Source organism: Eucalyptus grandis, chromosome 1 (genome assembly GCF_016545825.1).
Source record: "Eucalyptus grandis isolate ANBG69807.140 chromosome 1, ASM1654582v1, whole genome shotgun sequence".
NCBI classification, from domain to species: Eukaryota; Viridiplantae; Streptophyta; class Magnoliopsida; order Myrtales; family Myrtaceae; genus Eucalyptus; species Eucalyptus grandis.
The window spans coordinates 5,077,747-5,103,271 of record NC_052612.1 but is presented as its reverse complement, the minus strand read 5'-3'; the positions used below and the strand labels follow the sequence as shown (position 1 = coordinate 5,103,271).

Below are 25,525 nucleotides of genomic sequence, written 5' to 3'. Positions count from 1 at the left end.
ATTGTTTATTTATAAACACTTTGGGTTTGGGGTTAAATTTAGGTGTGGGAAACACTTGAGCATGTAACTGATTGTAAACTCTGATTCTTCGATTATAGTGGATTATTTGCTACTGGCTCTCATCGTGGATGTAGGTATCGATACTCGGACTGAACCACATAAATTTATTGTGTCATTATTATTTCTTGTTTATTTCTCTGGCGATTTCATGTTGACGTAAATTACAAGATCTTATCGTTTTCGCATATTATATCCCAACAGACTACTTGTGAGCAGAACAGGGGCTGCAGCGGCGTTAGGGGTGGATCAGCAATGACTGGTGAGGGCTGCTGGGCGTTGGAGTAGAGGCGGAGGCGTGTAGACCGGTTCAATGGCAGACGTTGCAGGACAGCGGTGGTGCAGCAAGGAAAGCCTAGTGACAGATTCTGGCATCGAGGGTCGCTGCAACTAGTCGCGAGTGAGGGGTGGCTCCGGCACGAGCTTGAACGGCTTCACAACTCGAGTAGAGAGGTAGGCGCTCATGCAGAGGAGTCACGGCAAAGTAGGCATGCGGTCAGCACTCAGAGATGGCAAGCGAGGCTCAGATGCGCGACGACTGCGGAAAGGAGCCTGATAGTTGCAAGTTGAGGGCGACGACTAGCGAAGCGATGAGCGGCGGTGCTGGTGTGGCGGTGCTGGTGTGGTGGTCAGCGCGGGGTGAACGAACAGCAGCGGTGGTGGAACCTGTGTACGTGGGAGGTCGAACAGCCATGAAGAAGAAGACCTGTTCTTCTCTCTACTTTTGTTCTTGCTTTTTCCCTTTTCTTTTGGTTTTTCTCTCTCTCCCTGTCACTCTCACATCCCCTCTCTCTTTCTCTCTGTTGTCCTTGTTTTTTAGCAAAAGGAGTGGCCGACTTTGACCCCTTCCCCAAAAGAAAACCATAAAAGAATTTTTTTCCTTTGTGTTGAACTTTTTACCTAAAACTCGAGAAAAGTCACCAAAACCCTACGTGTTTAACCTTTATATAGGCCACATATTAGGGGTTTGATTTGTTCAAATCAATATCCACGAAGATTTCTTTTCCGAACGCAATATTTGTTTTTAATATGATTCAGGATTGCAAAAGGATTTTTTCTCAAATTTCAAATCCTGCAAAGTTGAGCTCACAATATTTTTGTCACACTTGCCCTATCCAAAGATATTTAAAAAAATCCAACATATCCTGGAAAAATTTCAAATCTCTATTTTTCACGAGATAATTTTGGATCATTAAAAAATAGGCTTGGGCAAATTTGCTCGGTTCATGGGCTTAGTCCGGTTTGTCAATTTAAAGCTTGGAACCACCAATTCCAACCCATTCGTCACCAGCCTAATGCAAATGCAATAATAATAAATAAATGCATCTAAAATTATATGCTATGCAATCAATTAATTAATTATTTTTTGTAGGGGTTAAAATTAATCATTGATTTTTTAACACGATAAATGACTAAACAGGTCGCCAAAATTTAGGTGTCAACACCTATAGTCAATCGAATTACTTAGGATCCCCAAAAAGGCTTTGCTTAAAAGAGATGGCCCTTTGTAACAACCATAAAAAAAGAGTTTGATGTTATTAATGTAATTTGTGGGGAAAAATGTTAAAAAAAAAGTTCTAAACCTTTTGTATTTTTGCCAATTTAATCATAAACATTTTATTTGTGTCAATTTAGTCATAAATCTTTTCACTGTGTACGAATTTAGTTGTAAAATTTTCACTTGGTGCCAAATAGTCATTTCCGGCTAATTTTGAACTCATTTTGCTGACTGAGCATCGGTTAGTTGATGTGGCACAATCGATATTGACGTGGATAATTTTTAATAATATTTTAACATTTTTCGATTTTTTATTTTTATTTTTTTCATTTCCTTTTCTTTTTCTTTTTCTTCTCTTCCCATTTCTCCAACCGATCGTCGGACCTCAATGATTGGCTAAGGCAATGCCTAATGAGGCTCAAGCCCTCACCGGAGGTTGCAAGGGTTGCTCGCACTAGGCGGCGACGGTCAAGCTTTGCGGGCCATGGGTGAGGCTTGACCTTGCGAGATTCGGCTAAGTTGAGCCTCACCCAGCCTTTAACGAGGCAGTTTGTGGCCGCTTAGGCCGCAAGGATGGCCTCGCACTAGGTTGGCAAGGCTTGACCCTTGTCGGCCATGGACGAGGCTCGACCTCACTAGATTCAGCAAGTTCGAGCCTCGCCCAACCTTTGGCAAGGCTAGTTTGAGGTCGCAAGGGTGGCCTCGCATTAGGCTACCAAGGCTCGACCCTTGCTAGTCCATGGGCAAGGCTTGACCTCGCTAGATTCTGTAAGGTCAAGCCTTGCCTAGCCTTTAGTGAGAGCTAGCTTGAGGCCACAAGGGTGGCCTTGCACTAGGCTAGCAAGGCTTGACCCTTGTTGGCCATGGGCAAGTCTCAACCTCGCCAGATTCTGCAAGTTCAAGCCTTGCCTAGCCTTTAGTGAGGCTAGCTCAAGGCTGCCCAAGCCACAAGGGTGGCCTCGTGCTGGGTTGGCGAGGGTAAAGCCTTGCCGACCATGGGCAAGGTTTGACCTCGCTAGATTTGATGAGGTCAAGCCTTGTCCAGCCTTTGGTGAGGCTAGCTCGAGGTTGTTTAGGCTGCAAAGGCGGCCCAACGCTAGGCTGGCAAGGCTTGCCCTCACCAATGATGGGTGAGGCCCGACCTTGCTAGATTCGGTGAGGTCGAGCCTCGCTCAGCCACTTGCGAGGGCTTGAGCCCTCATAGTTGTGACCTCAAGCCTCACCAGTGGCCAGTGAGGCTCGCTAGAGGCCGGTGAGGTCGACCTCGACCTCGTCGACTATCGCCTCTAGCTAATCGCTGAGGTTCGATTACGGTTGGGAGGAAAAAATAAAAAATAAAAGGAAAAGGAAAAATTAAAAGAAAATTAAAATAAAAAAATAAAAAATATATATTATTAAAAGTTGTCCAAGTTAGCATTGGCCATGCCATGTTGGCCGACTAGCACCTAGTCGAAAAATACAGCTAAAATTAGTCGAATGACTAAATTGATATTAAATCAAAAGGTATAGGAGTAAATTTGCACTAATAAAATGTTTAAAATTAAATTGACCCAAATACAAAGGTTTATACCTTTTTTTGATACTTTTCCTGTAATTTGTTTCTTTAAGTGAGAGAAAGTATTTATCACCAATTTAACTAATATATCTTTGCCCAATTTCATCACCACATATATCTCCCCATTTCATCATCAAGGTCTCTTACATAGTCTAATTTTAATTTCACTTATATAATTTAAATCTCCCACCACATATAAAAGGTTTTAATCGCATTCATTATTTGAAATATCTTGATGGTTGGTGTTTGTAACTCGGAAATCGATTGGCTTTTATTCTAGTTAATGTCATATTGTCATTAATTATCACAAAGTTCATATCTTCTTATTGTCAAAACAGACATGGGAGTATTTCACTTCTTAGTTTTCATAGTTTTCTTCAATACCAATTTATTTGTTATTTTAGTTAATTATTATTGGCGCTAATATTATGTCATTATTATTGGCGTATGCAATCATGGTGCTTTCTATTTAGTTCCTTGAAGTTAGATACAAAGAAATTAGATATTCAACAATGTAAAATATATCAAATTTAGTTGAAACTCAATCAATCTCCTCAAAAACCATTACATGAACCATTTCAAAGACGAAATATGCCTCATTCATAATTTTATTGCTTTCCTTTTACAAAGTGGACAAACGTTCCTCCTCATGAGCCATTTTTCAATACAACCATAGTGAAAGCGATGCCCACAATCCAATTGTCCAAGCTTATCTTCAACATTGTAGTCATCCTGCAAATACTCCACCAAAATAAAAGGTACAATTTAGTATGTATACTCATAGTTTAAATTTAGCTAAGACAATTACTTATGGACAACAATATTGTTCTTCATTTCTATCTTAATATGTTCTTGAGTAAATGAAGTGGTTCTTACCAAACAGATACAACAAGATTCGGCTTTGACATTGGATTCTTTTGAAGTAGAGGGTTGGGGTTGATATTGCTGCGACCTGAGATGTACAGAGATGGCTTCCTCACTCAATCCTGTGGAGACATCTCTATCCTATTTGTCGAGATGGACCAATTCTTAATCAGAAGCATATGAGGAAAACCTAAGTATTTCATAGTCACCACTCCTTGAGTAAATTATTTCTCAAGTATCTAAAATATTACTCGCTTGAGGGCTAACTAAAGTCACAACTAGATGTCCCTCTACATCAATTCTACATCAATGCACATTTGGATTGGTTTTTAGTTGATTGAATGTAAAATAATAATAACACACATAAATGTAGTGAAGGAGCTTGAGCATATATATACTCACGGAGCTAAATTACAGCAATTTCACAGATTCAGATATTTCGACATTAGCATGAGAGATAAAACTTGAAAATCATGTCCACAACAAAACTCAAGATTTAGGGTGACAAATATTATTACTCGAAAACTTCTATGTCCACTACAAAACTCATGACGCCACTGCTAATGTTTGAAGCCATACACGCAGCATTCTCTATTTAGTTGAACTTTTCCTAGTTCACAGTACTATAAAAGAGATTATGTATATACTAATGCTCCATTTGTTTTGCAAAAAGCTATAATTTAGGAAACAATTTCTTCAAAATGATTGCATGTCTTGTTTACAAAGATAAATGAATGAAAAATATTTTCATTGTCCATGAATATATTTAGACTATCAGTTAGGTGGAAATTTAAAATGCATGCAAGTAAGTATAAATCTTTGTGGAGACACAATAAAAGGTAATGACAATTATGACATTACTAGATTGTGGTCAATCATTGTAAAAAAAATAAAAAAATCCATCAACACTACATAAGACATTCCTTTTTCTACATGACACGGGGCTTCATATATTTTATAAAATTCTTAAAAAGGTATACTTAAATACATATTATCATGATATGGCTTCCAACATAGAAATGAGAATCACAAGTTTAATACAATGTGAGTGTCTTTTGGCATCAAGAGCATGAAGTATATGGAAATGCCTCACATAATTGGTAGTAAAAATCAGTTTCAATTCAAAGCTCTCAATCTTAAATACTCTTTTCATGGAATTATATTGATGAGATTTCCAATGGGATTATCATACTTAATTCAGGGAACTGAATTGAGAATTATGCGAAAATTATTGAGTTTTTAAATCTAGTACTATAAATAAGACCTTGCCAGTCCCAGAATGAAACATGAATACACAGAGATAATATTATTACATTTTTTGGAACATACCTCGTGTATTCTCAATTGGATGGCAGCCCATGGTGATGGAGATGACATATCCGGATGAGCTCTAGCTCGCCTCACCCCTCTACTCGCCCATCCTGGCAATCTAGATGCCGCAGAAGTAAATTGATTGGTTATACTCATTTGTATTTGGCCATGTAGCCCGACCGAGTTCTCCGTTGTAACCTGGCCATTGGAAAGTGCGCCACTTCCCGGAGAAATGTTCGGCTCAAGTAGTTCATCTGTGTTTTGGTTAATAGTGTTGTTATTTCGGTGTTCCATTGTAGAGGCCTGTAAATGTAAAATTCTTTCGTTAGAATATTATAATAAAAATATTTGTATTTATATGTGTGTGTGGGTATACGCTGTTCATTATACTGGAATAGCTCTAAAGATGTGAACCTAATATGTTTCTTGACGATATATTATGAAGTAAATCATGAGAAAAAATGACGAGATTGCCTCACATAAAAAAAAAAATATATTTTCTAGCAAATGAACGGATTTCATATTATTTCTCTATGCTTATATTAATGAGGTTATGGACATGCATTTGTTGTCAAATGGTGAATCAATCCATTAAGTGCATAGAATCCCTTATTTTGGTGATTTTACTTAGAAAAAAAATGTGAAACCATGTATGATCGATGTGTAATGACCATTTAGTATTTTTTTAAAAACTATATATGAACATAAATCAATTTACTAGAGGGGTTGTATGTATTCTATCCAAATTAGTAGGATATGCATCGAAAAAGTCTTTTTTCGTCGAGGGATGAATTCCTATTCAAAGTATTGGAGGGGCTAAGTTGTAATGTAATTGCTCTCGTAGTAGACATAAAACAAGAAAAAGAATTCAAATGCTATAAATTTTCTTTCAATGCCTACACATTCTTTTAGTTGATTTATCATAGGAGAATGAGTAAGTAAGACAAGTAACTCACTTACCCATAGGGAGATTGAAATTGAAAATCTTAGAAATGGGATTTAAAAATTTTCAAACCAACCTAATTGTCATATTTATAATAGCCCGCAAAAAAATTATTGTGGTTGACCTTATATCGCAATAAAGCTATAATTTTCTAATTGGTCGCTAAGGACAATTTTGATAAGACTCATAAGCAATAAAATCATCAAGGTTTTGATGAAATTGTAGAATAAATATTAGGGATAAGTTCGCTAAAAGTTTTAGAATTAGTCATGAAAGTGCAATTAAGTTTTGAAAGTTATAAAAAGAGTAATAAAATCTTAAAACTTGTGAAATTGGTCTAATAAAGTCATTTCTTGATTTCTTTCACTTCAACTAATGAAAATGCTGACTTGCCTTATTTTATTACTTTCTCGAGACACATGGCAATGACGTGGAGCCTACCAAGCGCCATGTCACAAAAAAACATTAAAAAATTACAAATACAAAAAAAAAATTAGATAAAAAAAGTAATTAAAAAAAGAAAAGAAACACACCCACAGCCACGGCTTGGCGAAGCCCTTGCTAGTGGCCGCCGCCAAAACCACTGGAAGGGCCAGTGAAGATCACCCTTGTTGGTCCCAGGTGATGCCTTGGTGGCTCTCGGCAAGGGCCTGCTAGCCCAAATCTAGGGGAGGGCACAACCTTCGCCCCATATCTAAGCGAGGGTCATTGGGCCTCACCTAAGGTCACCCACCCCAAGAAAGATGGCTAGAGTGAACCTTAATAATTTTAAAATGAAATGGCTAGAATGAACTTTACAAGCATAGAAGCACAAACATCCCTAACCATTTATTAAGGCTTTCAAACAAATTCGATAGCATATGGAATGGAAAAAAGAAGAAGAAGATAATATACGTACTTGATTTGAGAAGCACTAGCCAAAAGTAAACCTTGACGGAAATTACCCTGCAAGAAATGGCCATTCATGAAAAAAATGATAAATACATGTAAAAAATTATTTTATAAATAAAAGGTGAGTAAATAATCATCGATTCTCTAGAGAACGAACTAAGGTCAACAATTGATCATTGAATTGATCATGTGAAATAAATTTTAGAATTTGAATCTATGCATATGATTGTCTTGACAATCAAATACAATCAAATATAATAAATAGGTTTATAACATCCAAATAATTTAGTTGCTAGTAAAATATCCTACACCCTCCAAGATACAACGATCTATTAGATGGTGTTGTTAGTCTTCAAAATGCAATTATTTACCCTTGAAATTGATGATACTTCTCATACAATCTCTCCATCATTATAAGCAAAATTTGTAAAATGCGACAAAAAAGACTTTGACACGAAAAAAGAGAAAGCATATAGACATTGATACCCTAATGAAAATATATATTATAAAATAAAAAAAATCACTAAAAGAAATATGCTTCACCTATCAAAACTATCCAAGATTTGAACAATGGATGTAGTATACAAGCTCTTTAAATTCTTTTTCACATTTGAAGTAAAGAGAAAAAAAACTATAGTGTGAAAGTGAAAAACTACCTGTATCATACCATATGCTAAGGTGAAAAAAAGGGATATGAAAGGGAAAAAAAGATCAAGAGAGCCAATGAAAAATAACCTGCAAGATCTAGACCGATGTGAGAGTTCAAGGGAATTTTGATGCAATTTGCATAGACTAAGACAGAGATGAGATGATAACAAAGTGAAGACAAACTTTAAGAAGACAAGTTGGTAGTGCATAACTTACCTCTATTTATATTATCCTTCCTCATGCCTGATTGAGTAAATTCCAACTTACCATATTGGAGAGCTTTCTCAATTTGACATCTCATTTTAGTTGCCAAGGAATGCTAATTTGAATTATCATCTTACATTTGTATTTGTATTTCATTCTCAAACTAGTCTTGTTTTATTGAATTAATTATTTTCTTGGTCTACTATTCTCCCTCTCCCACAATATTTAAAATGGTTTGATCTTAGTTAATCTTAATTTTTTTCATAAATTCTCCAAGTAATCCACCAAAAGAGCACAAGACCTTTTAATCTCATTCCTTGTAAACGGTAAAAAATTTCTTATCCGTTGTAGACGGTACTAAGGTCCGGAATCTAGTATGAGATTTGTAAGTTAAATATGTACTTGTTATCATATTGGTAAGTGGCATATCTAAGTTCGTTAATTTGATTTCTTAAAATGGTCAATTGATTGATTTGTTAACTTAGGTACTAATTGACCTTACATACCGTTAGAATTACCTAATTTTCATCTACTTATTTACATAATTTTCTTGTTAGCAAATGTTAACGGTTTTTTTTTTATATTTTCTCAATTTGAATTTGTTCGTTATTGTTAAGTATATGAAGCCGATATTGTTACATTAGCGACATAAGATGTCATTTTTTTAGTGATCATTCCAAATTTCAACTTAGACACAAAAAAATTGCAATTCAATTATTGATGAGATATAGCTTACTAAATAAAAATGCAACTCTACTTCATTTAGCGGAAGAATAGGAAAAACTTCTGAAAATAAAATGGTTGCCAATGATTCGTATGAAGATGATTATTTATCCTCATGAATATTGGTGGAAGGAAATCCCACAATAATAAAATTGTTGAAGAAAATAAAAGTGTATGAATGCAAGAAATTTACACATTGATCATTTCTTGGGAAAGACAAAAGATATTTTACCATAAACTCTCTTTTGTCCATTTTAGACAGGTCTACTTTGGGACAACTTGCTCACACACGCACCAACACACATATCAACAATAAACATCATAACATATCTTTGTGGATTCATTTTTCTTCATCAAGGCTAATTGGATTAGTTTAGGTTTGCTGTATTCTATTCATTTCCCTAATTAGCTATAAACTTATATGATTATACATTAATTATTTGACTAATTTAGTGGCAGCAAAATCTAGTCTTTATCTATTTTTAGGGCACTTGAATTTTCTTTTTGTTGCCATTTATTTAATTCTATTTCTATTTGAATTCTTTCCTTAATGTCTTTTTCCCTCCCGTTGTATTTAAAAATCATTCCTTTAGTAATTTTATTTTCGCATTACAAAGTGTAAAACAACAATATAATAATTACGTAGGCATCCTTATGTATAGATTCATCATTTTTTTTTTGGGAAAATCCTTTGATTAGTGATTGACTTTGGAAGCTATATTTCGCTATGTTCCTCATCTCTACCTCTTTTTTGATGCATTGCATGTTTGTTGTTGTTGCAGGCGAATAGTTGTTCAAGCAAAATGGGGAAGGCTGTTATAAATGCAACGGATTCTCCAGGACTCAATCTTATCCCCATGCCGTTTGGCTGTGCCAGAGAGGCTGGAAAAACCGTAGAGGTATGTGGCAAAGAGATTACGGTGCACGGACCTTTAGATAGAGAAAGCATTGTGGCATTGGTCTCTTGTGAACACTCGAATATGATCATGGTCGACTACACCGTGCCTGTTGCAATGAACAGTAAGTAACACATCCTTTGGGAAAGTATTGATGGAAATTCATTTGTTGAAAGAGAGGTCTCGTTTTTCAAAGTTCCATTGAAATAGGGCTGGGAGGATCATCTGATTGTTTGGAAATCCAGTAATTTATTAAAATCTGCAAACCTTAACAGGATACTGCACGAGGCAATATGTCACTGTTTGCTTGATAAGTTTAGTTAAATTCTCTCTATCATGAAGGTAATGCTGAGCTGTATTGCAATGTTGGAGTTCCATTTGTAATGGGAAGTACTGGAGGAGATAGGGATTGGCTTTACTAAGCAGTCGAAGATTCAAGTTTACATGTAGTGATAATCATTATCAGTATTTGTTTGGCAGATGTTGCATTTCCAATTTAGGACTGGCTTTTAGAATGTCTTCATATTCATCGTTGCTTCACATAATAGAGTAGTGAAAATTGCAAAACTTGTACTGGAAATGGATCATTAAGAGCAGCTGCAACTTCTCTTTGGGATGTGTAGGATTTTGATTATTTGCAATGCGAAGCACGCGCCTTAAAATCAGAGGATGCAAAGTAGAGTAGTTTTGTAATTTTCTAGCGACTCTCTTATACTTAGCATCGTTGGCAACTACTGTACTGTTCGAGCTTGTGACATGGGAGCCTTATGGAAATGTCTTGCTTTTCTCATTAATGAAGTTTGATGTTTAAACTTGAAGGCCCACAATGGTTCAAAATGGAAGTTCTCCATGGACATGGGAGCCCTATGGAAATGTCATGCTTTTCTCATTAATGAAGTTTGATGTTTAAACTTGAAGGCCCACAATGGTTCAAAATGGAAGTTCTCCATGGAAAATGCATAACCACTTGTTAAAAGAGAGATGGTCATGATGTCAAAGACTATAAACAAGCGTTGGTTTCACAACGAATAAGATGAGAGGGGAAATAGAAACGTTGTCAATTACAAATTAGATTGTCTAAGCACAGAAAAAGGGTCAATTGATCTCCTCACAAATTCAAAATTTTTCATATGTGAAATTCTTTGAAGTTTGATATCTCTCTTGTTCATATTGCTAGTGTTGTTGCTGCCACTTTGCAAATTGGATAATAATCTTCACCTTGAGCCATTTCGCAATGTAGCAGTCGCAAAATCAATGGCCGTAATCCAACTTACCAAGCCAATCTTGATCAAGATAGGCATTCGGCAATGGTGTTAGCAAAAACGAGAGTATAACAAGTGGTAGTTATATTCAAATTAGCCTAGATTTGTCTTAAAAATTAAGTAGAGACGAAATTTGTCACGATTCTTGTTTTATCTCATTGTTCTCACATAATGAAGCGACTCTTTAATCAAACACTATGTTTTGGACCTTGAATTCCATTGTTTAGGGGTGTTTCATAGCACTTTTATGTTTTTATGCCCTTTTTGCGTTATAGTAGGTGTTTATTTATTTTATGAATGCTTTGCTACTTAATGTAACTATTGAGTTTTCCGGTATCGCTTAGGGCTAACAAGGTACTTATTTGATTAATCCTATGTATTACGTAGCTTTTTGTCATGTTTCATGTAATTAAGCAAAAGTGATTGCTCTCTATTATTGTGTTTCATAGCACTTTTATGTTTTTATGCCCTTTTTGCGTTATAGTAGGTGTTTATTTATTTTATGAATGCTTTGCTACTTAATGTAACTATTGAGTTTTCTGGTATCGCTTAGGGCTAACAAGGTACTTATTTGATTAATCCTATGTATTACGTAGCTTTTTGTCATGTTTCATGTAATTAAGCAAAAGTGATTGCTCTCTATTATTGTGCATATGAGAGGGTGTTGTCTTAGTGCTTGTTTGCGAATTGATGAATCCGTAATTACCTATTGCTTCTACATCCCTTAGAATCCCAGAAAGGCACTACTAAAAATAAATGGCCCTTTATTGACAATCAATTTTTTATCAACTTTTAAATATTTTTCTTTAAAAAATATAAGAAAACATTTAAAAAGATGAAAATAAAAAAAAAAAAAAAATGAAATGAACGAAAATGATAAAATAAAATAAAAAAATAAAATAAAAATAAAAAATATAATAATAACAACAAATTCGGGTAGGGGGCTGGCCCATTTTTCTTTTGAAATAATAGGTTTTTGGGTCAGATGAGCCCATTTGTTTTTCTTGCTTCTTATTTTCTTAAAGAAGCCCAACAATACTTAAACAACCTGAGGCCTTACTCCCTTGACTTCTCTCACGCACGCTCCCAATAATCTTTTTGGGGGGTTTTTGGGAAATCGTTGGCCATGGAAGAGAACAAATTGCAGAGAGCTTCCAGAGAGAGGAGGAGGGAGCTGCAGAACTTCGGCTATGGAGAGAACCAGGAGGTGAGAGAACCAGAGATAGGAGGAGTGAAGGAAGCTCGGCCAAGGTAAAAGGAGAGATCTCTCCCTCTGGGCAGAGCGACAGCTACCTTTTCGAAACGAAGAAGGAGAAGGATGAAGAAGGCGAAACGGAGAAGATGAGAATGAGCGCAGCGGTTGGTGCCATGAAGGTCGTGCGTGACCGGAGCATCCGGTTACATCGCCTTGTGGCTCGTCAAGCTCCTCCTGCAGCGCGGCTACACCATCAAGGCCTCCATCCACGATCCGAATGATCCAAAAAAGACTGAACATCTGCTTGGACTTAATGGAGAGAAAGACGGACTTCAACTGTTCAAAGCCAACCTGCTGGAAGAGGGTTCCTTTGATCCTATTGCTGAGGGTTGTGCTGGCGTTTTTCCACACTGCCTCGCCCTTTTATCATGATGTCGAGGATCCGCAGGCAGAATTATTTGATCTGCTGCGAAGGGAGCTCTTAATGTCCTGAATTCATGTTCCAAAAAGCCTTCTGTGCAGCGTGTGGCCTAGACATCATCTATGGCTGCAGTCGCATACAATGGAAAACCGCAGACACCTGATGTTGCGGCGGATGAAAGTTGATTTTCCGATTTAACTAATATATCTCTGCCCAATCTGATCACCACATATATATTCCCATTTTATCAAGGTCTCTTACATAGTCTAATTTTAATTTTGCTTATATAATTTAAATCTCCCACCACATATAAAAGGTTTTAATTGCATTCATTATCCGAAATATCTTGACGGATGGTCTTTGTAACTTGGAAATCGATTGGCTTTTATTCTAGTTAATGTCATATTGTCAATAATTATCAACAAAGTTCATATCTTCTTATTATCAAAACAGACATGGGAGTATTTCACTTCTTAGTTTTCACAGTTTTCTTCAGTACCAATTTATTTGTTATTTTAGTTAATTAATTATTGGCGCTAATATGACATCATTATTATTGGCATATGCAATCATGTTGCTTTCTGTTTAGTTCCTTGAAGTTAGACACAAAGAAATTGGATATTCAACAATGTTAAATATATCAAATTTAGTTGAAACTCAATCAATCTCCTCAAAAACCATTACACGAACCACTTCAAAGACGAAATATGCCTCATTCATAATTTTATTGCTTTCCTTTTACAAAGTGGACAAAAGTTCCTCCTCATGAGCCATTTTTCAATACAACTATAGTGAAAGCGATGCCCACAATCCAATTGTCCAAGCTTATCTTCAACATTGTAGTCATCCTGCAAATACTCCACCAAATTAAAAGGTACGATTTAGTATGCATACTCATAGTTTGAATTTAGCTAAGACAATTACTTATGGACAACAATATTGTTCTTCATTTCCATCTTAATATGTTCTTGAGTAAATGAAGTGGTTCTTACCAGACAAATACAACAAGATTCGACTTTGACATTGGATTCTTCTGAAGTAGAGGGTTGGGGTTGATATTGCTGCGACGTAAGATGTATAGAGATGGCTTCCTCACTCAATCCTGTGGAGACATCTCTACCCTGTTTGCCGAGGTGGACCAATTCTTTAATCAGAATCATATGAGGAAAACCTAAGTATTTCATAGTCACCACTCCTTGAGTAAATTATTTCTCAAGTATAAAAAATATTGCTCGCTCAAGGGCTAACTAAAGTCGCAACTAAATGTCCATCTACATCAATTCTACATCAATGCAAATTTGGATTGGTTTTTAGTTGTTTGAATGCAAAATACATAATAACACACATAAATGTAGTGAAGGGGCTTGAGTATATATATACCCACGGTGCTGAATTAGAACAATTTCACAGATTCGGACATTTTGACATTAGCATGAGAGATAAAACTTGAAAATCATGTCCACAACAAAACTCAAGATTTAGGGTGACAAACTCGAAAACTTTTGTGTCCACTACAAAACTCATGACGCATTTGAAGTCATACACAAGCAGCAATCTCTGTTTAGTTGAACTGTTTCTAGTTCGTAGTACTATAAAAGAGATTATGTATATACTAATGCTCCATTTGTTTCGCAAAAAGCTATAATTTAGGAAACATTTTCTTCAAAATGATTTTATGTCTTGTTTACAAAGATAAATGAATGAAAAATATTTTCATTGTCCATGAAAATATTTAGACTACCAGTTAGGTGGAAATTTAAAATACATGCAAGCAAGTACAAATCTTTGCAGAGACACAATAAGAGGTAATAACAAATATGACATTACTAGATTGTGGTCAATCATTGCCCCCAAAAAAAAAAAAAAATCCATCAACAATACATAAGACTTTCCTTTTTCTACATGACATGGGGTTTCCTATATTTTTATAAAATTCTTAAAAATGTATACTTAATTACATATTATCATTATATGACTTGTAAATTAAAAGTTCATATCCAACATAGAAATGAGAATCACAAGTTTAATACAATGTGAGTGTCTTTTGGCATCAAGAGCATGAGGTATATGGAAATGCCTCACATATTTGGTAGTAAAAATCAGTTTCAATTTAAAGCTCTCAATCTCAAATACTCTTTTCATGGAATTATATTGATGAGATTTCCAATGGGAGTATCATACTTAATTCAGGAACCAAATTGAGAATTATGTGAAAATTATTGAGTTTTCAAATCTAGTACTATAAATAAGACCTCGCCAGTCCTAGAATGAAACATGAATATGCAGAGATAAAAATATTACATTTTTTGGAACATACCTCTGGTATTCTCAATTGAATGGAAGCCCACGGTGATGGAGACGACATCTCGAGATGAGCTCTAGCTCACCTCACCCCTCTACTCGCCCATCCTGGCAATCTAGATGCCGCGGAAGTAAATTGATTGGTTATACTCAGTTGTATGTGGGCATGTAGCCCTGCTGAGTTCTCCGTTGTAACGTGACCATTGGAACGTGCGTCACTTCTTGGAAAAATCCTTGGCTCAAGTAGTTCATCTGTGTTCTGGTCAATTGTGTTGTTATTTTGATGTTCCATTGTAGAGGCCTGTAAATGTAAAATTCTTTCGTTAGAATATTATAATATATATGTGTGTGTGTGGGGGGGGTGGTATACGCTGTTCATTATATCGGAATAGCTCTAAAAGTACTAAATCATGAGAAAAAAAGGATGAGATTACCTCATAGAAAAAATATAAAATGTTTTCTAGCAAATGAACGGATTTCATATTATTTCTCTATGCTTATATTAATGACGTTATGGATACGAAATCATGCATATGTTGTCAAATGGTGAATCAATCCGCTAAGTGCATAGAATTCCTTCTTTTGGTGGTTTTACTTAGAAAAAAAAATGCTAAACCATGTATGATTGATGTGTAATGACCATTTAGTATTTGTATAAAAACTATATATGAACATAAATCAATTTACTAGAGGGGTTGTATTTATTCTATCCAAATTACTAGTATATGCATCGAAAAGTCTTTTTTCGTTGAGGGATGAATTCCTACTTGAAGTATTGGAGGGGCTAAGTCGTAATGTAATTACTCTCGTAGTAGACATAAAACAAGAAAAAAGAATTCAAATGCTATAAATTTTCTTTTAATGCCTACACATTCTTTTAGTTGATTTATCATAGGAGAATGAGTAAGACAAGTAATTGACTTACACATAGTGAGATTGAAATCGAAAATTTTGGAAACAGGATTTAAAATTTTTCAAACCAACCTAATTCTCAAATTAATAATAGCCTGCAAAAAAATTATTGTAGTTGGCATTATATCGTAATAAAGCAATAATTTTCTAATTGGTCACTAAGGACAATTTTGATAAGACTCATAGACAATAAAGCCATTGAGGTTTTGATGAAATTGCAGAATAACTATTAGGGACAATTTGTTAAAAGTTTTAAAACTAGTCATGAAAGTGCAATTAAATCTTAAAAGTTGTAAAAAGTGAAATAAAATCTTAAAACTTGTCAAATTGGTTTAAACAAGTCATTTTGTTAATTTCGTCCACTATAACTAACGGAAAATGCTTACATGCCTTATTTTATTACTTTCTTAAGACACATGGCAATGACGTGGTGCCTACTAAGTGCCACGTAAGAAAAAAAAAGCATTAAAAATTATAAATACATACAAAATTAGATTAAAAATAAAGAGCAAAAAATTAATATAAAAAATACAAATTCACCAACTGCTTGGCCAAGCCCTTGCTAGTGGCTGCCGTTAAAATCACCGGGAAGGGCCAGCGAAGGTCACCCTCACCGGCCCCAAGCGATGCCTTGGTGGCTCTCGACAAGGGCCTACTAGCCCAAATTTGGGGGAGGGCGCGACTCTCACCCCAGATCTGAGCAAGAGTCATTTGGCCTCGCCAATGTTGCCCACCCAAAGCAAAATTGCTAGAATGAACCTTAATAATAATCAAACGAAATTGGTAAAATGAACTTTACAAGCATAGAAGCACAGATAGCCCTAACCATTTATTAAGGCTTTTAAACAAATTCAATACCATATGGAATGGAAAAAAGAATATACGTACTTGATTTGAGAAGCACCAGCCAAAAGTAAACCTTGATGGAAATTAGCCTGCAAGAAATGACCATTCATGAAAAAAATGATAAGTACATGTAAAAAAATTATTTATTTAGATAAAAATGTGAGCAAATAATCATAGATTCCCTAGAGAACGAACTAAGGTCGCTGATTGATCATTGAATTGATCATTTGAAATAAATTTTAGAATTTGAATCTATACGTATGACTGTCTCGACAATCAAATATAATGAATGGATTTATAACATCCAAATAATTTGACTGCTAGTAAGATATCCTACACCCTCCAAGATACGACATTCTATTAGATTGTGTTGTTAGTCTTAGAATGCAATTATTACCTTGAAATTGATACTTCTCATACAATCTCTCTATCATTATAAGCAAAATTTGTAAAATGCGACGAGAAAGGCTTTGACACGAAAAAAGAGAAAGCATATAGACATCGATACCCTAATGAAAATTTAGATTAAAAAAAATCACTTGAAGAATTATGCTTCATCTATCAAAAACATCCAAGATCTGAACAATGGATGTAGTATACATACTTTTCAAATTCTTTTTCACATTTGAAATAAAGAGAAAAAAAAAACCATAGTGCATGAGTTGAAAACTACCTATATCATACCATATGCTAAGAAGAAAGAAGGATATGAAGGGGAAAAAAAGATCAGGGAAGCACATGAAAAATAACCTGGAAGATCTAGACCGATGTGAGAGTTCAAGAGAATATTGATGTAATTTGCATAGACTAAGACAAAAAGATGAGATGATACCAAAATGAAGACAAACTTTAAGAAGACAAGTTGGTAGTGCAGTACTTATCTCTATTTATATCATCCTTCCTCATGCCTGATTGAGTAAGTTCCAACTTACCATATTGGAGAGCTTTCTCAATATGACATCTCTTTTTAGTTGCTAAGAAATCCTAATTCGAATTGTCACCTTACATTTGTATTTGTATTTCATTCTTGAAATAGTCTCGTTTTACTGAATTAATTCTTTTCTTGTTCTACTATTCTCCCTCTCCCACAATATTTAGAATGGTTTGATCTTGGTTAATCTTAATTTTTTCATAGATTCTCAAAGTAATCCACCAAAAGAGAGCGAGACCTTTTAATATCATTCCTTGTAAACGGTAACAATTTTCTTATCCAATGTAGATGGTATTAAGGTTCGAAATCTACTATGAGATTTGCAAGTTAAATATGTACTTGTTATCATATTGGTAAGTGATATATCTAAGTTCGTTAATTTGATTTCTTAAAACGGTCAATTGATGAATCTTTTAACTTAGTTACTAACTAACCGTACACACCGTTAGAATTACTTAATTTTCATCTACTTATTTATATATTTTTCTCATTGGCAGCCGTTAACAATTATTTTATATTTTCTCAATTTGAATTTGTCCGTTATTTTTAAGTATATGAAGCCAATATTGTTACATCGGCGACATAAGATGTCATTTTTTAGTGATCATTCCGAATTTCAACTTAGACACAAAAAGATGCAATTCAATTATTGATGAGATATAGCTTACTAATTAACAATGCAACCCTACCTCATTTAGCCAAAGAATAGGAAAAACTTCTGGAAATAAAATGGTTGTCAATGGTACATATTGAGATAATTATTTATCCTCATGAATTTTGGTGGAAGGAAATCCCACAATAATAAAATTGTTGAAGAAAATAAAAGGATATAGATGCAAGAAATTATACACATTAGCCTTTTACTGGGAAATACAAGATATTTTACCATATACTCTCTTTTGCCGATTTTAGATAGGTCTACTTTTGGACAACTTGCTCACACATGTACTAGCACACATATCCAACAATAAACCTCATAAGATACCTTTGTGCATTAATCTTTCTTCATCAAGGCTAATTGGGTCAGTTCAAGTTTGCTGTATTCTATTCATTTCCTAGTTAGCATAAACGTATATGATTATACATTAATTATTTGACTAATTTTGTGGCAGCACAATCTAATCATTATCTATTTTTAGGCTACTTAAATTTTCTTTTTGTTGCCATTTATTTAATTCTATTTGCATTTGAATTCTTTCCTTAATGCCTTTTTTCCTTCCCATTGTTTTTAAAACTCATTCCTCTAGTAATGTTTTCTTTTCACATTCCAAAGAGAAAAACAACAATATATTAATTATGTAGACATCCTCATGAATAGATTCATTTTTTTGGTAAAATCCTTTGATTAGTGATTGACTTTGGAAGCTATGCTCCTCATCTCTACCTCTCTCGGTACGTGCGTTTGTTTCTCTATTATATATAATTTTAATCATAAGTTACTGAAACATCTCAATAAATTTTTCGATATTTTCCTAGCCTTTTTTTTTTTTGGCTTAGTCGATAAATGCATTGCATGTTTGCTGTTGCTGCAGGTGAACAATTGTTCAAGCAAAATGGGGAAGGCTGTTATAAATGCGGCAGATTCTGCAGGGCTCGATCTTATCCCAATGTCATTTGGCTGTGCCAAAGAGGTTGGAAAAACCATAGAGGTGTGTGGCAAAAAAATTAAGGTGCACACATCTTTAGATAGAGAAAGCGTTGCGGTGTTGGTCTTTTGTGTACACCCGAATATGCCTGATGCAATGAACAGTAACACATCTTTAGAGAAAGTATTGATAGAAATTCATTTGCCGAAAGAGAGGTCTCGTTTTTCAAAGTTCCATCAAAATATGGGTGACATGATCATCTGATTGTTTGGAAATCCAGTAATTTTTTGAAATTTGCAAACCTTAACAGGATACTCCACGAGGCAATATGTCACTGTTCACTTGATAGGTTCAATTAAATTCTTTCTATTATGAAGGTAACGATGAGCTGTATTGCAATGTTGGCATTCCATTTGTAATGGGAACTACTAGAGGATACAAGGTTTGGCTTTACTAAACAGTCGAAGATTCAAATTTATATGCAGTAATTTCCCAACAAATTGGGAAATAGCTGACAAAACCCACGATCCATGTTCAGTATTTGCCATCTCTGCACTTTCTTATTTTGTCCTAATTATTCTCTAGTTTTTGATAGGTTGTGGCATTTCTTGCAGCGATCGAGATTATGGCAGAGCAATTTCCAAGAGCCTTCTCTAGGTATCCTCTAAAGGTGTTCAGTCCTCATTCTTCTGCATCTTCTTTCCCCTCTGCTCCTCACTTTACTCTCTGTCTTGTATGGTTCATCCTTTTGACTGGGTCTCGATTAATGATTTTATGGAGGCAAAAGAACCTTTCAAGTATCATAACTTGGCAAAATGGACACTTAAGTGCCATAATTTACGAAAGGTACACTTAAGTGCTATATTTTAAGAAAAGTTGGACACCCGAGTACCATCTCCGGCGAAGCTGGCCGGAAATCATACGTGGCAATAAAATATTAATATGTCTTGCCGATGTGTCTCGTCGGAGAGCTAAGTCAACTTGAATTCACCCAAAACGACGTCGTTTCAGTGTTGGCCAAAATAGAGTCCTTAAATCAGCGAAAACGCCGTCGTTTTGGAATAATTTGAATTTTAATATAATTTAAAATTAATTATATTAAATTTAAAACTGAATTTATTTAAAATATTTAAAATTTAAAATTTAAAATATTTAAAATATACAAAAAATTTAAAAATTTACAAACAATTTAAAAATTTACAAAAATTCCAGCCCTCAGCCACCTTTTTTAAATTTTATTTTTAAAATTTTTTGTAAATTTTTAAATTTTTTAAAATTTTTAAAATTTATTTTTAAATATTTTATATAAATTTAGTTTTAAATTAAATTAAAATAATTTTATATTAATTTTTTTACCACGTCGCACCAAACGACGCCCCGCGCCTCCCCGCCATCGCCGGAAGGTGGGGGAGGGTTAGCTAGGGCCACCTCCCTTTTTTTAAAATTTTTAAAATTTTTTGAAAATTTGAAAATTTTATTTTTATTTTTAAATGTTTTAAATAAATTTATTTTTCAATTTAATTTAATTAATTTTATATTAATTTTTACCACGTTAGGACAAAAACGTCGCCGTTTTGCATTTGCTTTGCCGGAAAATTGACATGTCAGCGTTTTGACCGCATTTTTGCCGGATTGACACTCAAGTGATTCCTTTTGCTCCGATGGGGGCCTCAAGGCAGATTAGGTGCTATTACTCTTATTGATATAGGTCTGATGCTATCCCGTAAGCTTATCTTTATATAGTTTCTATCCTCAGTTAGCTTTGTTGTATTTTACCTATTATCATTTAACTCGTCATGTTCATTTGCTTGGTTATCAAGTTGAATGGTTGACTACTCCGCCATTTGTTGTGAAGCGACCCTTTAACCAGAATAGGGAATGAGATAGGAGTTCGGGTGCTTATACACTGAACCACTATCTTTGCTGAAGTTCGAGGGAACAAACAAGAGGAAAAAAAATTATTTTTTGTTAGGTGAGAAATAAGCTTTTTATATTGCTATCTCGGGAAGCACGAGAGCTAGAACCTGTGGCAATTTGAGTCCCTCTAGGTTTTCTATAGTTACCTTTTGTTAAACTCTTATATTTTTTATTAGGGGACATCTTCCGTCCTTAAAATGCCATAGTGTGGTTTCACCCCCTTCCTACTTCTCCTCACTTTTTCTTTGCTAGTTTGGACAAGTGCATCGTTGATGTCTATTTTGGTGCACTGAGTTGTAGTGGAACACCATGTGTTATGCTGCTTTCTTTAGAATAGCTTGAGAATTAGGATTCGTTGTTGCTGTGGTTTGGTCTGGGGGTTTGCATTGATTGACGAACATTTACTTGTGTGCAATGAATTTGGGTTAATTTATAATATCATAACACTCTACTGTTTTACTCTTGACTTAATGATGCCAAATTTGTATTGTAGACATGGTATGGTAAGTAATTGTTGTTTTCAGTTCACATTTGGATGTGCTGATGGAGGCAGTGCTGAATTTGTTTAAAGTATGGGTGATGGAATTCCATCAATCAAGCAAATTGGACAATCTGGAACAGCTCAAGCGGTAATTTCTTGCTTCAAGATGTTGGGAGTGTCTTTTGACATGGATCAGGTGTGTTGTGAAATTATGTTCGTGACTTTGACTCAATTTTTTGAGAAATTATTGTTGATCCTTTTTTATTTATCCTGAAAAAGGCACATTGAGGAACATGTACATATTTGTTGCGAGTCCAGATCATTTCTGTGTTTATATGAATTGAATTGTTAGTAATAGATTAGTTCTTGGCGAAACACATGATTTTTGTTTTCTAGTTTGTTCCTTAAATCTTGATGAAGCTTTGTTTTTATGTAATTCCGGCAAGAGCTATAAGGTCTTTGGGTTCAATTCTTATACCATTGGCCTACTTGCCTATGGGGGAAAACCTTCGTTCTACACTCACATCTTGTATATCTTCTAAATTATGTATGAGTGAATGGCACAATAGACGATAAATTGTAAAAATAACCTTTGTAAATGCTGGTTCTATTATTAAGATTATTATTAGTATTTCCACGATAAAAAATATCACACATTTATCTATGCTTTTGCTTTGGAATTGCATTTGATCCGGATGATCTGTGATCTTAAACAACACAAATGGAGATGGTTGGATCATGCTTTCCATTTGTATCATTTGTCATCACCTGATGAAACATAATATAGATAAAAGGTGAGGAAATAATCATAGATTTGGTAGAGAACAAACTAAGGTCACTGATTGATCATTGAATTGATTATGTGAAATAAATTTTAGAATGTGAACCTATGCGTATGACTATCTCGACAATCAAATATAAATTTTTTTATAAGATCCAAATAATATAGTTGCTAGTAAAATATCCCACACCCTTCAGGATACAACGATCTATTAGATTGTGTAATTAGGCTTCGAAATGCAATTAGTTACCCTTGAAATTGATACTTCTCATACAATCTCTTTATCATTATAAGTAGAATTTGTAAAATGTGACAAAAAAGACTTTTGCATGGAAAAAAAGAAAGAAAGCATATAGGTTGTTACAAACATCAATACCCTAATGAAAATATAGATTAAAAAATAATAATGATACACTTGAAGAAATATGCTTCATCTATTAAAAAAAAAATCCAAGATCTGAACAATGGATGTAGTATACATACTCTTCAAATTCTTTTACACATTTGAATAAATAGAAAAAAAAACATAGTGCACGAGTTGGAAAAACTACCTATATCATACCGTATTCTAAGGAGAAAAAAGGGATATGAAAGGGGAAAATAGAGTAGAAGAGCACATGAAAAATAACCTAGAAGATCTAGACCGATGTGAGAGTTCAAGAGAATTTTGATGTAATTTGCATAGAGTATGACAAAGAGATAGATGATACAAATTGAACACAAACTTTAGGAAGACGAGTTGGTAGTGCAGAACTTGTCTCTATTTATATTATACTTTCTCATGCTTGATTGAGTAAATTCCAACTTACCATATTGAAGAGCTTTCTCAATTTGACATCTCTTTTCAGTTGCTGAAAAATCCTAATTCGAATTGTCATCTTACATTTGTATATGTATTTTATTCTTGAACTAGTCTTGTTTTATTGAATTATCTTTTTTTGGTCTACTATTCTCCCTCTCCCACAATATTTAAAATGGCTTGATCTTATTTAATCTGGATTTTTTTTGTAGATTCTCAAAGTAATCCACCAAAAGAGTGCAAGACCTTTTAATATCATTCCTTGTAAACTATAATAATTTTCTTATCCAATGTAGACAGTATTGAGGTCCGGAATCTAGTATGAGATTTGTAAGTTAAGTAAAATAGGAAATATAATTCCTTACCAAAAAAAAAAGGAAATATAATTATTAGGTAGACATCCTTTTGTATAGATTTTTTTTTTTTAGGGGGCAATATCCTTTTGATTAGTAATTGACTTTGGAAGCTATTAATGTGTTCATCATCTCTACCTCTCTTTATACCTGCGTTTGTTTCTCTATTGTAAATAATTCAAATTGAAATTTAGAGATGTTGGCATCTATAGCAGTTCATTTTCTTTTTTAGGTGCACATTGAAGAAAAATGATGTGAAGAGAAACACAAACTATAATAGTCTAGGTCTCGTCTTATTTATACCAAAAAAAAAAAAAAAAAGGTGCAGGCTGGTTTTGGACTAAGAAGGAGGGAAAAATAAGAGTTTCCTCAATTTAGTAATTCTGTTAAGCTCTCGATTTCTTCCATCTTTCGTCGCCGCCCCCGATGGCGTCCGCGCGAGTCACACTCCCGCCAGGAACAGCACGTGTGGAGCACACGTGACTCCGCTCGCTTCCTTCTCGCCGAGAGAACGTACGAGGTGCAGTCGCCGCCGTCTTCTTCTTCCTTTCCGCAGCCGATTTGCCGCGGTGACTATGTCGGCGTCACCCGCCCCTCGGGCCCACCTCCAAGCCCGAGCTTCGAAGAAGCTGGACATACCCATCATGGTAACGGCGCTTCCGCTCGCGTGGTGTTCAATGACGGTGTGGGGCGAATGTGGTGGGGAGTTGTCTTGTTTGTGGGTACTACATTTAGGCACTGAGAAGTTGCGATTGCTTATTTTTTGGATGGGAATTTATGTGGGTTTGGGTAATGTGTGCTTTCTTCTTAAGTTACCGAAAGTTCTCAATACAATTTTTGATCTTTTCCCCGCCATTGCGTGTTTGCTATGGCTGCAGGTGAACAGTTGTTTGGGCAAAATGGGGAAGGCTATTATAAAAGCAACGGATTCTGCAGGGCTTGATCTTATACCCATGTCGTTTGGCTATGCTGAAGAGGCTGGAAAAACCGTAGAGGTGTGTGGGAAAGAGATTACGGTGCATGGACCTCATTCTTTCGTGAAAACCCGAATATGATCGTTGTCGACTACACTGTGCCTGATGTAGTGAACAGTAAGGGATACATCTTAAGAGATAGTGTTGATAGAAATGCACTTGCTGAAAGAGAGGTCTGGTTTTTTATAGTTCCATTGAAATAGGGGTGGGAGGATTGTCTGATTATATGGAACTTCGGTAATTTTGTGAAATCTGCAAACCTTAATAGGATACTGCATGAGCCAATATGTCACTGGTCGCTTGATAAGTTCAATTGAATTCTTGTTACTGAGCATATCTTTCTATCATCATGAAGGTAATGCTGAGCTGTATTGCAATGTTGGAGTTCCATTTGTCATGGGAACTACTAGAGGGGATAGGGATCGGCTTTACAAAACAGTCAAGGATTCAATTGTATATGCAGTAATTTCCCCGCAAATGGGGAAACAGGTGACAGAACCCAGGATCCTTGTTGAGTTTTAGCCATCTCTGCACTTTCTTATTTTGTCCTAATTATTCTCTAGTTTTTGGTAGGTCGTGGCATTTATTGCAGTGATGGAAATTATGGCAAAGCAGTTTCCAGGAGCCTTCTCTAGGTATTCTTTAAAGGTGTTCAGTCCTTACTCTTATGCATCTGCTTTCCCCTCTGCTCCTCACTTTCATTCTCTTTCTTGTATGGTTCATCCTTTTGACGGGGTCTCAACTAATGATTTTATGGATGTTTAGGTGCACATGTGGCCGATGTTAAAGTTAGAATTCCTTGATAATCATTTACTTTATTTAGTTCGTTAGATTTGTTGTGTTTTACCTGTTATCATTTAACTCATCATTTTTCATTTGCAATTAATTTGGGTTAATTTATAATATTGCAACACTCTACTGTTTTTGTTAGGTGAGAAATTACTCTTGACCTAATGATGCCAAATTTATATTGTAGACATGGTTTAGTAAGTTATTGCTGTTTGGTTAGTAAGTTATTGCTGTTTTCAGTTCACATTTGGATGTGCTGATGGTGGCACTAGTGAATCTGTTTAAAGTACAAGTGATGGAGTCCCATCAATCAAGCAAATTGGACACATCTGGAACAGCTAAGGCGGTAATTTCTTGCTTTGAGAAGTTGGGAGTGTCTTTTGACAT

The 25,525-nt window shown here is 35.0% G+C and overlaps 2 pseudogenes; both read left to right on the top strand.

Moving 5' to 3' along the window:
* The first annotated feature begins 566 nt into the window (after positions 1 to 566).
* LOC104452434 lies at positions 567 to 21,730 on the top strand (annotated as a pseudogene).
* A 2,217-nt stretch (positions 21,731 to 23,947) lies between these two features.
* Positions 23,948 to 25,142, top strand: LOC120292312 (annotated as a pseudogene).
* Positions 25,143 to 25,525: the final 383 nt, after the last annotated feature.